Consider the following 13,640-nt stretch of genomic DNA (forward strand, 5'->3'; position numbering starts at 1 on the left):
TAGTTTATTTTTTGTCTTTTTAAAAATATCTTATTTGTCCCCAATTACATGTAAAATTTTAACATTTTTTAAAAAAAAAGTTTGAGTTCCAAATTCTATCCTTCCCTCCTCCTTCTCTACTTTTTGAGATGTAAGCCATCTAATAATAGGTTACTAATTTGCAATCATGTAAATCAAGGAATATATTTTTAAAAACAACTAAACTATTATAGAGGCAGATATGGTGGGATGCATGAAGAGGGATTCTATGAGCCAGTAACAGCTGGGTGTAAGTGCTGCTTCTGACATGGAAAGGCTGTGAGGTCTTGGATGAGCAAGTTACTTAAGCTCATAGGGGTCTCAGCATCTCTCTCTGACTGTTAATCACAGAAAAGGGGCTGACCTGCATTGGCAGAGGGGATTTCCTCATTGAGAAGTTCCTCTCTTAATAAACTTGCAGATCTAGCCTTATCCTCCTACTATATAGTCTTATATGCATTAAAACTGGAAGGAAACTCAAGAGACCACTGTCCTTTTCCTTTATTTTACAGATCCATTTTTAGAGCTGGAAGGAACCTTGGAGGTCAGTTCTATCCACTTCATTTTATAGATTTAGAAATTGAGACTCAGAAAGATGTTAAATGACTTGTTCAAAGTCACACAAGTAATAAGCTTCAGAGATAAAATTCGAAACCAGGTTCTCTGGCAATTGATGGTATAGCAGATAGAACACTTGGTCTAGATTTAGGAAAACCTAAATACAGACTTACCTCAGACTTACTAGCTGTATGATCTAGGCAAATCACATAACTTCTTTCTTCAATTGTAAAATAACACCTATCTTGCAGGGTTATTGTGAGGATCAAATGAGATAATCTGCCTGCCACAATATGGGTACCAAAGCAAGATTTTATTCCCCTTCCTCTTCCCTAGTGTTTAGTGACTTCCCCGAGATCTCAAGGAGTATTGACAATCTGGAAAGGACTGTAGCATTCATCTGCTCCAATTTCTCCCACATATTTGAAAGATAAGGAAACAGGTCCAGAGAGGGAGAAACAATTGGCTTACATGTATTCATACAAAGAGTAAAAAAGAGGTTCTATGGTGAAATCTATATGTATATCATAACATCATCATCATCATCGTCATCATTGTCATCTTCCCTTCCTTCCATGACCTCCTGATATTTATACAGCATTTTAAAGTTTCTGAAGAGGTTTATGTATATTATGTTCTGTGGTTCCTTATTCTGTCACCTAGTACAATAGGTTACATCATTATCTCCATTTTGTAGTGAATAGAGTGTGAAGTCTTTTTTTAAAAAAGAAAAAAAATGATTTAGGAAGACTCAATCTGTTCTCAGAAACACTAATTGTATGACCTTATCAAGTCATTTAACCCTGTTTGCCTTAGTTTCCTCACTAATGGTAAACCATTTTAATATCTTTGTCAAGAAAAGCCAAAATGGGGTCATGAAGAGTAGGGCAGGACTGAACAGCAGCAGCAGCAGCAGCAGCAGCAGCAGCAGCAGCAATAATAACCACAAACCAGAGTTACATAGCTGGTAAGTGCTTTTGGGAGGGGGTCCCTTGGCCCCTTTGACAACTTATTGTATTTTGATTTGATTCCCCAGTAAAGGGGCCTCAACTCTGCTTTGGTTTAGATGCTCTGCCTCCAATCTTAAACCTTATCCTTGGATGCTTTCCTTCAATGACCAGGCCTTGCTGAGAGTGGGGAAGCCTTTTGTTGGAGGGCTTGGGGAGCTTTGGGGTGGGGGTAGAGTCATTGTGTTCCAGGGATGAAACCTTAGCTCCTTACCCCAACCCAAGGGCTGCTCCCTTGGTCAAAAATTTGACTGTTTGGACATAATTCCAACCACTGTTTACTTTCTATGAAGGGATTGCACGTCAGCCTGGCTTTCTTGGGTTCCTGCTGGGGTTTGGCGGCTGCTGGAAGCATCCAGCTCTGGCCCCGCCTGGGTTGCTATCTGTGTTTCTCTTTGGCTGGAGGAGAGGATTTGAGGAGAAGAGGCCAGAGACCTAGACTAGAGCCAATGTGGAAGGCCTAATGCTGGCTCCTAGGGATGGGAGCTGTGGAAGCCAGGTTTTTGAAGCCACTTTCAAGTAATGATAATATTCCAGAACTCTGAGAGTTAGAAACAGCCTCAGAACTCATCAAGTTCAGGTTTAACTGATACCTGAAAAGGATCCCCTTGCAAATAGTCAGTCACCCAACCTCTGCCCAAAGATCTCTGTTCTGGACTTGAAGTCAGGAAGTTCTGGCTTTACAGACTGTCTCTGATATTGAATAGTTGTGTTACCCTGGGAAAATTGCTTAAACTATCTGATCCTTAATTTTCTCACTTGTGAAATGGGAATAATACTTATGCTTCCTACCTCATGTGGTTTTTGGGAGGCTCAAAAGAAATCATACTAAGTAGAGTGCTTTTAAAAAAGCTTCTAGAGTCTAAATCACAAATGGTTGATTGATCTATACTGGTGATGGGAAATCGCCTGTCTGGACCAACCTCTCCTAACAAAAAGAAATCATAGTTTTAAAATATTAATAATTAATATAGTTTTAAAAATTAATTTTACAACATTCTTGTTATTAGGCTTTACCTGGTTTATTCTCTCTTGAACCTTTCAACAATCCTACAAAGTAGGAATTGTAGGCATTCTTATTTCCATTTTACAAAGAGGGCAATTAAGGTTCTGAGAAGTGGTGACTTGCACAGTTTTATGTAGTCCATCAGGACCAGATTATTAATCATAATGAATATCATCATCATCATCATAATCATCATCATCATCATCATCATCATTTCATCATCATCCCTCACTGGAGATGGACATTTATGGACAGTTTTTTATTATTAGAAAGTCCATTTTTATGTCAGGCTACCATAGGCTTTCTTGTCTACAGCTTCCATTCATTAGCCCTAATCCTCAACCACAGTCATTAAACATTTATGAAACATCTACTAAGTGCCAGGGCATCTAGGTAGTGTAGCGAATAGAGCTTGGAACCAGAAAGACTGATCATCCTGAGTTCAAATCCAGACTTGGGTAACCTTGGGTAAGTTGCTTAAGTTTCCTTCTCTATAAAACGAGCTGGAGAAAGAAACAGCAAATTACCCCAGTAACTTTGCCAAGAAAACCCTAAAGGGGGTCACAGAGTAACAGATATGATTGAAAAAACTATTTAATTTGAAGATGTTCTGGACAAGTAGAACAAGTAGTATCATTCTTCCCTTGCTGAAACTTTAGGTATTTGAAAATGTAAGCACATCTTTCTCTTACTAAGCCCCTGAGGTTGTTGTAAACTTCATTTTTACCCCTTTGCATGAATGCCAGACTGTCTTTATTAACTTGTATATAATCAATAGAATAGGCTCACATCCTGAACAGAGTCGGGGAAGTCCAACACAATTCAAATACACAAGAGGTATATTGGGTTTTTTTTTGGGGGGGGGCGGTGTCAGATTTGCTGCTAGTTACTTGAGAAAACAGTAATGATAGTAAAAGATATTGCTTGTAATAGTAATAATTTCACTGAAGCCATACAAAGAACATTCAGTACTTGAAAATGATGTGGAGAACCACAGACATTGAACATTCCTGGTTCTTTCCAGCCATCCTAGCATGGTGAGATCTCTAGACTGGCATAATGCAAAAAAGATCTATGTTCAAGTCCAAATCCAAACTCACTTGCCATCTGTGTTACTTTGGCCAAGACAGGTAACCTCTTTTATTCTCAGATTTCTCAACTGTAAAATGGAAAGGGTGGACAAGATAACTTTTAAGGTCCCTTCTGGCTCTGCATCTTATATCTACTTTTTGATTGATCTCCCACTGTCAGCTCCCCTTCCCAGATGCATTACCCCAAATGCTCCAGATGAAGTCTGAGTTCCACAGAGGACAGGGTGGTGGCAATACTCACTCCTCTGGTCCCAACCCTTTGGGGCAGCCATATGAGCTGAGTTTGTGTAATCAAAATGAACAGTGTTGAATTTGGCCAACAAACAAGTTTTTAAGTGAATATATCAATCAGTCACCAAGTATTTACCAAGAATGTACTATGAGACAAACACTATACTAAGCTTAGGGAATACAAAGAAAGGCAAACAGTCAAGTCTAGTGGGTAAATGTAGTGATAATTGTGCCTGATTCTCTGGTTCATAACTTAGAAACTGGTTTCTTATCATTCTCAAGACCACAAACTCCTGGGCTCAAGCAAAGAAGACCATCAGTCATCCAATCAATGGACCTCACAATATAAAGCCAAGCATCAATAGTGATCTTGGGACTGAATGCTATAACTCCCACTAAGTCCTGGCTCTTGGTGCTGTTGAATGAATCTTCCTAAAATATCATTTTTACAATGTGGTGATGGCTCCCCACTGTCTATCAGATCATGTCCAAACTCTTCTGGCTGGCATTCAAGGCCCTCTACAAACTGGCCTGTGTGTCTTGTGGTACAGTGGAAAGAGCATTCAATTTGAAGTCAGATCAGGTTTCAGGTTTGAGTCCTGAATCAACCACTTCAATGTATGTTTATTAAACACCTAGGAAGCTAGGTGGCACAAGGGCAACTAGGCGGGTAGAGTGCTGAGTCCAGCCTCAGACACTTACTAGCTATGTGACCTTGGGCAAGTCCCTTAACTCTATTTGCCTCATTTTCCTCTTCTGTAAAATCATCCAGAGAAGAAAATGGCAAGCTACTCCAGTATCTTTGCCAGGAAAACCCCAAGTGAGTTCAAGAAGAGATGGGCATGACAGAAAATGACTGAATAATAACAATGGTTCCTGTCTTCAAGACACTTACATTCTATTGAGGTAACAAGCCAATATTAACCAAAGGACTAAGGTGAAGGACAGTTTGTAAAAAACAGAACAAGGGCTTCAGGGGGTACAAAGGAAGATATGGGAAGAGTAGGACAGAGACACAGTGGGGAAGGAGTTGACATAGATGGATATGAATGAGCAGAAAGTGATGATCAGGGAAAGGAGCTTCTGCTTAAGGATTTGCTTCTATAAATCATAGAAATTCTGAGTGGGGACCATAAGAGAGTAGATTGTCACACCTTTCCTGAAGCAAAAGTATTTTGATTTGATTATCAACTGAGAAAGAGATAGATAATGGAAACTGAGAGGGGGAAGGCTGCATATTCAAGCAGAGCAGATTTCTAGACCTTGTTGATTAATACACTTATCTAATGAGTCCAAAGACTGGACTAGTTATTTAGAGGAGAAGCAGGAACTCATTCTCAGCCCAATCAACTCTGCACAGGTCTTACTCCATTATTTAGTATTTTTTTCTCCCCTGTGGAAAAAAAAAAAAGTAGGCTTAGGGAGCTTCCTTGATCCTGACTAGTGACCCAGATGGAATGGGAGAGTTGGAACAGCAGATGACTAATCCTTGGTCCTGGCTGACAATCAAGGCAGTCAGTTACCCCGAGGGAACCTTCTAATCTTTCTGTCTGTGTCTTTGTTCATTCAGTATATTAATGTTATGTGGGATCCCAACCACAGCCAACTTCCTTCATCTAGGCCAAATTTTCAACCCATGCCTTTCTTCCACCTTTGCATTTTACACTTGTTCCTTTGTGACAACAGGTCCAAGCATTACCTGGAGACCTGAGTTCCTCATTGTACCATCACAGACTTCCCTGGATACTCTGAGTCAGCTTTGAATGGAACTTTGACTTTGGAACATTGCATCATGGGATTGAGGGTTGGAATGGATCTTAGAACCATCTAGTCCAACCTCATCATTTTCCCAGAGCAGAAAGATGAAGCTCTGGGACAGGAGATGATTTTATTCAAGGTAACTCAAGAATTTGCATAGCCAGAATTAGAACTTGAACCAAATAGCAAAGGTTCCAAGTCCAGATAACTATTATTTATTACTTAGATTCACAGGTAAAATCATAAACAGTTCCTTGTATTTTACCTTTGGAGACTCCCACAGAAACTGTCTGAGATCATATGCTGATACCAGGCAAAGCCAAGAAATGCTTCGTTTCATGAGAAAACAGCTCAGATGATTTAATAAGTGCAACTTTAAAAAGAAAGAATAGATTGGGGGGAGATGTCAACAGCCACCCCGACATTTTTGTTATTGCTGTTCAACCATTTTCAGTTATGTTTGACTCTGTGACCCCGATTGTGGTTTTCTTGGCAAAGATACTGGAGTGCCTTGCCATTTACTTCAGCTCATTTTACAGATCAGGAAACTGATTTGTCCACTTTCTCCCATGTAGTATATGTCTGATGCTAGATTTGAACTAAGGACGGTGAATCTTTCTGACTCCAGGATTAATTTTCACCATTTAACTGCCACACCACCATTAGGCAAATCGTTTTTTTTTATGTTTCTGATCTAAGTTAAGGCTGTGTCATATAATTCCTGAAAGGATCTTGTCTGCCCTGGGAGGAAAGTTGACAGGTAGTAACAGTGAAAATCTGACCTTGGAGCCTGAGCAGGTTTGTTAGAGAAGCTGTGTGATGTCCTTGGTTCCCACTGGGATGCCTGCTAGAGGATCAGAGATGCTAGATTTTTTATTTTTTAGAGGATAGTTTAGAGTAGATTAATCCATTTCACCTGAAAGACCTCTGAATCTTGGTTGAACATTTTCCAAATAGTCCTGATACCTCTCCCAACATGACCTCCTTGTACATACACATCTTATTACAGCTAAAATCTGGGGTGGATGTTTAAGAGCATCTTTCCATTTTGTTTACTGAAACCACAGAATTATAGGCTTAGAATTCAAAGGGATCTTGGCATAAATGAACTTGGTCCTTTGTCTTGGGACTTCAGTAACTAGCATTTTTTTCCCTAATGGAATAGAATTTCTACACCAGTAATTTGTCAGGCTCAAACCTGGAAAAGGGACAGAGATTGACTCTGTGGTTTTTTTTGGACTATGAAACACCATCTCCCAGTGCAGCCTGGCATGGTGGATAAAAAGTAGGCCCTGAGTTCAAATTCTGATTCTGACATTGCCTGATCAAATCATTTAAATATCATAGTACCTCACTACTTTCTAAGACCAGAAACTGCAAAGGTTGGAGTCAGAAGACCTCGTTTCAGTTTCAAGTCTTACTATTGCCATTTTAATCATAATTTATTAAATAATCTAGGTGTCTAGGGGAAGCTAGGTGGTACAGTGGGTAGAGTTAGACTAGGAAGAGGATGAATCTTTCCGAATTCAAATATGGTATCAAGTACTTACTAGTTGTGTGAGCCTGTCATTAAATCTCTATTTGTCTCAGTTTCCTCATCTGTAAAATGAGTTGGAGAAGGAAATGGCAGACTACTCCAGTAACTTTGCTAATAAGACCCCAAACTGGGTCACAAAGAATCAGACACAACTGATCAGTAACAACTATGGGTCTGGTACTGAAGATACAAAAGAATCCCTGCCTTTATGCAACTTACTATCTACTGAAGGACAACAGTAGATACCTATATAAGTCAATACAAAATACAATAATAGTTTTTGTATAGCCCCTTAAAGGTTTACAAAATACATTATCCATATTATTTCAATTTATACTAACAACAACCCTTGAAAGTAGGTCTTATTATCCCCACTTGATAAGGAGAGGAAACTGAGACAGAGATCAAATGACTTGCACAGGGTGACAAAGTTAGTAAGTGTCTGAGGCTGGATTTGAACTCAAATCTTTCAGGTGCAGGCCTCTATCCATAGTGCCACCTTTATCTGCTTTTATATGCATCATCTTTTCTAGGGTTGTGTATTGGATAAATATGAAGGACCAGTCTGCATAATAAAAATAACTTACACTTAAGTCCTTTTCATTAGGATGTGAGGATGATTATACTCAAAGACTGTGTGCTTGTGGATCCCAACTTCTGCAAGGCCCTATTAGAAGAAGGAAACCTTTGCTAACAGTCCAGTGATAGTTCTTGTTCACTGAGATCCAACCTCGCTGGTTTCAGGAGGCTCATACCAGAAGACAGGCCTTTTTGGGGATACATTCTTTTTGCAATGCAAATGAGTCACAGACTCCAATGACCTTAGAGGACATCTGATCCAATGCAGAGATAATACAGCTAAAGCAATTTATAAACCTCAAAATGATATATAAATGTGAGTTATTATCATATCTGAGACACACCCTCTCACTGTCATCACTAAATGCTCAACTAACCTTTGTTTCAAAGTCTCCTTGAGAGTGGCACCCCTTACTTCTTGAGACAGCCACTTCTATCTTCCACTCCTAATGTTTAGCAAATACTTTCTTGATTTCAAGACTAAATGTATGTTTCTCTATTTTCACCAATAGTACCTAATTAGGTACTCATAGTACCTAATTCTGTCTGCTGGAGCTAAATAGAATAAATTTAATCTCTCTTCTGTGTGTCATTCTTTAAATACTTCCATACATCCTTCAATGTCCTTCTTAATATCTGAGCTTCCATGATTACTCAGGAGATAATAATAGCAACTAATAATGATGACAGCATCTCTGTGTTAGGTGAAAACACCTTGGTTCAACTCCTTTTTCAGAGATTTGCTGACTGTGTGACAGGTCATTTGATTTTTCTATCATTTAGAGATGATGAAACTGAGAGGGTTGGGTTTGGTGGTCTCTGAGGTCTCATTCAGCCTGAAGTTTATGCTTCTATATATAAAGTCCAGAGTTCTTGAAGTATAATATAAACAATGAATGGGTGAGAATCAATAACGAGGGGGATTGTGTCCTGCAGAGCATTTTTGGCTCTGACCTTCTTCAATTTTGCAGCCAGGAGTCTCATCCAAAAAGTCAAAGAGAAAGCCAGGCTCCTCCCCCTTCCCTTGATAAACAACAACTGGAAGCATGTAAAAGCAACCCCCCCCCCAATAAACAATAAAAACAAACAAATAAAACCATTGTGTGAGTATGAGCATTGCAGGGTTCTGAGCAGAAGTGACAAGTTCTTGTATGTCTATATCGAGTGCTTACCCTACAGTTGAGTTGCCAAACATTTCTTATGATATCTTTCTAGTGCAAGTTATTTATGACTTTCTAAAGAATTCACATTTCTGTAAAATTGCCATCATTTTGTGAGAAATCTCACATTTTCAGGTCCTCCCCCAAATTATTTTCCCAGTTGGTGTGATGCTCTGTCTGTCCCATATGGTGAGCGTGTGAGAAGGCCCATGGGTGGGAAGGGATTCTTTTCATTTGGGCTGTTTTCCTGAAAAATTATTGTCACAAAGTTGCTTCATAGTATGTGTAATTCCTCTGGGGGGACAAGTGTGGGTGGTAAAGCTGCCTACAACTGGGAAGGGAAATTGTCTTCCATATTTAGTCTGGCTCTAACTGCTCGGGTTATGCTAAACAAATGTTAATAATGTGATAGAAAAATGGATTTGGGACAAACATGCAATGCCTAATGACACTTGAGGTTCCTCTCATAAAAAATAATTCCATAAATTTGCAGCAGCTATCTTTGAGTCAAGCCAATATTTCTGGATTTATAGAGAGCTGAGGCAATTGACAAAAGGAAATTAGAGCTGGATTTGTTTTGGTCAAATTATTCAGACCAACTCAGTTCTCTTTAATCCTTAGGTCATATGGAGCTGAACATAATGTTTGCGGTGCTGATGTCTTCACATGGCTATCTTCTAGGGGCGTACTTTCCACTTTGCTGGAGAAGCAAAGTAGCATAGTAGATGGTACAATAGACTTGAGGGAAAAATGACTTTGATTCTAACTCTGTCTCAATGCTAATTACCTGTTTGACCCTGGTTAAGTTATTTAATCTCTCAGCCTTAGTTTCCTCATCTGTGAAATGGGGACAGTAATAGCATTTACCCCACAGGATTGCTCTGAGAATTACATGGTAATTTTATATAAACATATACATATACATCCACACACATCCACATCCATATACACATACATGTACATATACACATGCACACATATATACATATGCATATGCATATGCATATGCATATGCATATATGCACATGTATGTGTGTGCTTTGAAAACCTTAAAGGACCCTATTAAAGTCAGTTATTATTTTCTGAAGATGAACTACTTGGTTTTTGAAGTTGCCAAGTGGTGAAATTGGAATCAAGAAGACTTGAGTTTGTGATCAAGTCTTAGACACTAGCTGTATGATCTTGGGTAATCTGCTATCAATGCTTTTTATGAAGACATTGTAACTTTATATTTTCCTTTTTTAATTAAAAATTTTATTTATTTTGAGTTTTATATTTCCCCCCATCTTACTTCCCTCCCCCCACCCCCTCAGAAAGCAATTTGTCAGTCTTTATCTTGTTTACATGTTGTACATTGATCCAAATTGAGTGTGAGGAGAGAGAAATCATATCCCCAAAGAAGGAACAAAAAGTATAAGAGATAACAAGATCAGACAATAAGACATCTGGTTTTGCTCCTAAATTAAAGGGAACAGTCCTTGTTCAAACTCCACGGTTCTTTATCTGGATACAGATGGTATTCTCCATTGCAGACAGCCCAAAATTGTCCCTGATTGTTGCACTGATGGAATGAGCAAGTCCATCAAGGTTGATCACCACCCCTATGTTGCTCTTAGGGTGCACAGTGTTTTTTTGGTTCTTCTCACCTTGCTCAGCATCAGTTCATACAAATCCCTCCAGGCTTAATGTAATTGAAATCATCTAGTTTGTTTTTGGTAATGTTCTCCATCTCTTCCTTAGTCATAAACTGCTCCCCTTTCCATAGATCTGACAGGTACACTAGTCCTTGATCTTCTAATTTGCTTATAGTATTTTTTTTTATGATTAAATCCTGTATCTATTTGGATCTTATCTTGGTAAAGGGTGTGAGGTGTTGGTCTAATCTAAATTTCTTCCATACTAACTTCCAATTTTCCAAACAGTTGTTATCAAAGAGAGAGTTTTTATCCCAATAGCTGGACTCTTTGGGTTTATCAAACAATAGATTACTATAATTGTCTCCTGCTTTTGCACCTAGTCTATTCCACTGGTCCACCACTCTATTTCTTATCCAATACCAAACATTTTTGATGAATGATGCTTTATAATATAATTTTAGATCAGGTAGGGCTAAGCCCCCTTCTTTTGTACTTTTTTCCATTAAATTCCTGGAAATTCTTGACTTTTTATTTCTCCATATGAATTTACTTACAATTTTTTTCTAACTCATTAAAATATTTTTTTTTGGAATTTTGATTGGTAGGGCACTAAACAGGTAGTTTAGCTTTGTTAGAATTGTCGTTTTTATTATATTAGCTCTACCTATCCATGAGCAGTTGATATTTGCCCAGTTATTTAAATCTGATTTAATTTGTGTGAGAAGGGTTTTATAATTGTTTTCAAAAAGTTTCTGAGTCTGTCTTGGCAAATAGACTCCCAGGTATTTTATATTGTCTGTGGTTACTTTGAATGAGATTTCTCTTTCTAGATCTTCCTGCTGTATCTTGCTAGACATTTATAGAAAAGTTGAGGATTTATGAGGGTTTATTTTATAACCTGCAACTTTGCTAAAATTGCTAATTGTTTCCAGTAAGTTTTTTTTGATGATTTCTTGGGATTCTCTAGGTAGACCATCATGTCATCTGCAAAGAGTGAGAGTTTTGTCTCTTACTTCCCAATTCTAATTCCTTCAATTTCTGTTTCTTCTCTAATTGCTGAAGCTAACATTTCTAATAGGATATTGACTAGTAGTGGTAATAATGCTCATCCTTGTTTCACCCCTGCTTATTGGGAATGCCTCTAGCCTCTCCCCATTGAATATAATACTTGTTAATGGTTTCACATAGATACTGCTAATTATTCTAAGGAACAGTCCATTTATTCCTACTCTCTCTCTCTAGTGTTTTTAGCAGGGTGCTGTATTTTGTCAAAAGCTTTTTTCAGCATCTATTGATATGATCATATGATTTTTGATAAGTTTGTTGCTGATATAATTGATTATACTAACAGTTTTCCTAATATTGAACCAACCCTGCATTCCTGGGATAAATCCTACTTGATCTTAATGTATTATCCCAGTGATAACTTGTTGCAATTGTTTTGCTAAGATTTTATTTAAGATTTTTGCATCTATATTCATTAGGGAGATAGGTCTATAATTTTCTTTCTCTGTTTTAACTTCCTAGTTTAGATATCAGCATCATATTTGTTCATAGAAAGAGTTAGGCAGAATTCCATCTTCCCCTATTTTTCCAAAGACTTTATATAGAATTGGAACCAATTGTTCCTTAAAAGTTTGGTAAAATTCACTTGTGAATCCATCAGTCCCTGTAAGTATTTAATCTCCTCTTCATTTAACCTGGGCAACTTATATTTTTGTAAATATTTATCCATTTCACTTAGATGGTCAAATTTGTGGCATAAAGTTGGGCAAAATAATTTCAAATTATAACTTTAAATTCCTCCTCATTGGTGGTGAGTTCACCTTTTTCATTTGTGATACTAGCAATTTGGTTTTCTTCTTTCTTTTCTTTAATCAAGTTGACCAGAGGTTCATCAATTTTATTGTTTTTTTTCATAAAATCAACTTTTGGTTTTATTTATTAATTCATTGTAGTTTTTTTGCTTTCAGTTTTATTAATTTCTCCTTTAATTCTTTTTTTTAGTTTTTGCAAGGCAATGGGGTTAAGTGGCTTGCCCAAGGCCACATGGATAGGTAATTATTAAGTGTCTGAGGCTGGATTTGAACTCAGGTACTCCTGACTCCAAGGCCAGTGCTCTATCCACTGCGCCACCTAGCCTCCCCAATTTCTCCTTTAATTTTTAGAATTTCTAATTTGGTATTTAATTGGGGAATTTTAATTTGTTCTTTCTCTATTTTTTTAGTTATGTATTTAGTTCATTGATTTCCTCTTTCTCTAATTTATTCACACAAGCATTTAAAGATATAATATATCCACTGACAGCTGCTTTGAGTGAATCTGAAAGGTTTTGGTATGTTGTTTCATTATTGTCATTATCTAGGATAAAATGATTAATCCTTTCTATAATTTGTTTTTTGGTTCACTCATTCTTTAAAATGGGGTTATTTAGTCCAATTCCAATATCTACTTGGCCCAATATTGCATATGACTTTTATTGCATTGTGATCTGAGAAAGATGTATTCACTATTTCTGCCTTTCTGCAGTTGATCCTTAGGTTTTTATGTCCTACTACATGGTCAATTTTTGTATAAGTGCCAGGTACTTCAGAGAAAAAAGTAGATTCCTTTCTATCCCCATTCAGTTTACTCCATAAGTCTACCATATCTAGTTTTTCTAACAATCTATTTACCTCCTTAACTTCCTTCTTGTTTATTTTATGATTTGATTTATCTAGATCTGATAGCTGGAAGTTGAGGTCTCCCACTAGTAGATTTTTGTTGTCTGTCTTCCTGTAGTTCTTTCAGCTTCTCCTGTAAGTATTTGGATGCTATTCCATTGGGTGCATATATATTCACTATTGAAACAACTTTATTGTCTATGGTACCTTTTAGGAGGATAAAGTTTCCTTCCTTATCACTTTTAATGCTATCTAGTTTTGCACCTGCTTTGTCTGAGATAAGGATTGCTATCCCTGCTTTTTTCACTTCAGTTAATGCAAAATATATTTTGCTCCAATCTCTTACCTTTACTCTATATGTATCTCTCTGCTTCAAATGAGTTTCTTGTAAGCAG

The sequence above is a fragment of the Macrotis lagotis genome, chromosome 1 (genome assembly GCF_037893015.1).
Source record: "Macrotis lagotis isolate mMagLag1 chromosome 1, bilby.v1.9.chrom.fasta, whole genome shotgun sequence".
Classification (NCBI taxonomy): domain Eukaryota; kingdom Metazoa; phylum Chordata; class Mammalia; order Peramelemorphia; family Peramelidae; genus Macrotis; species Macrotis lagotis.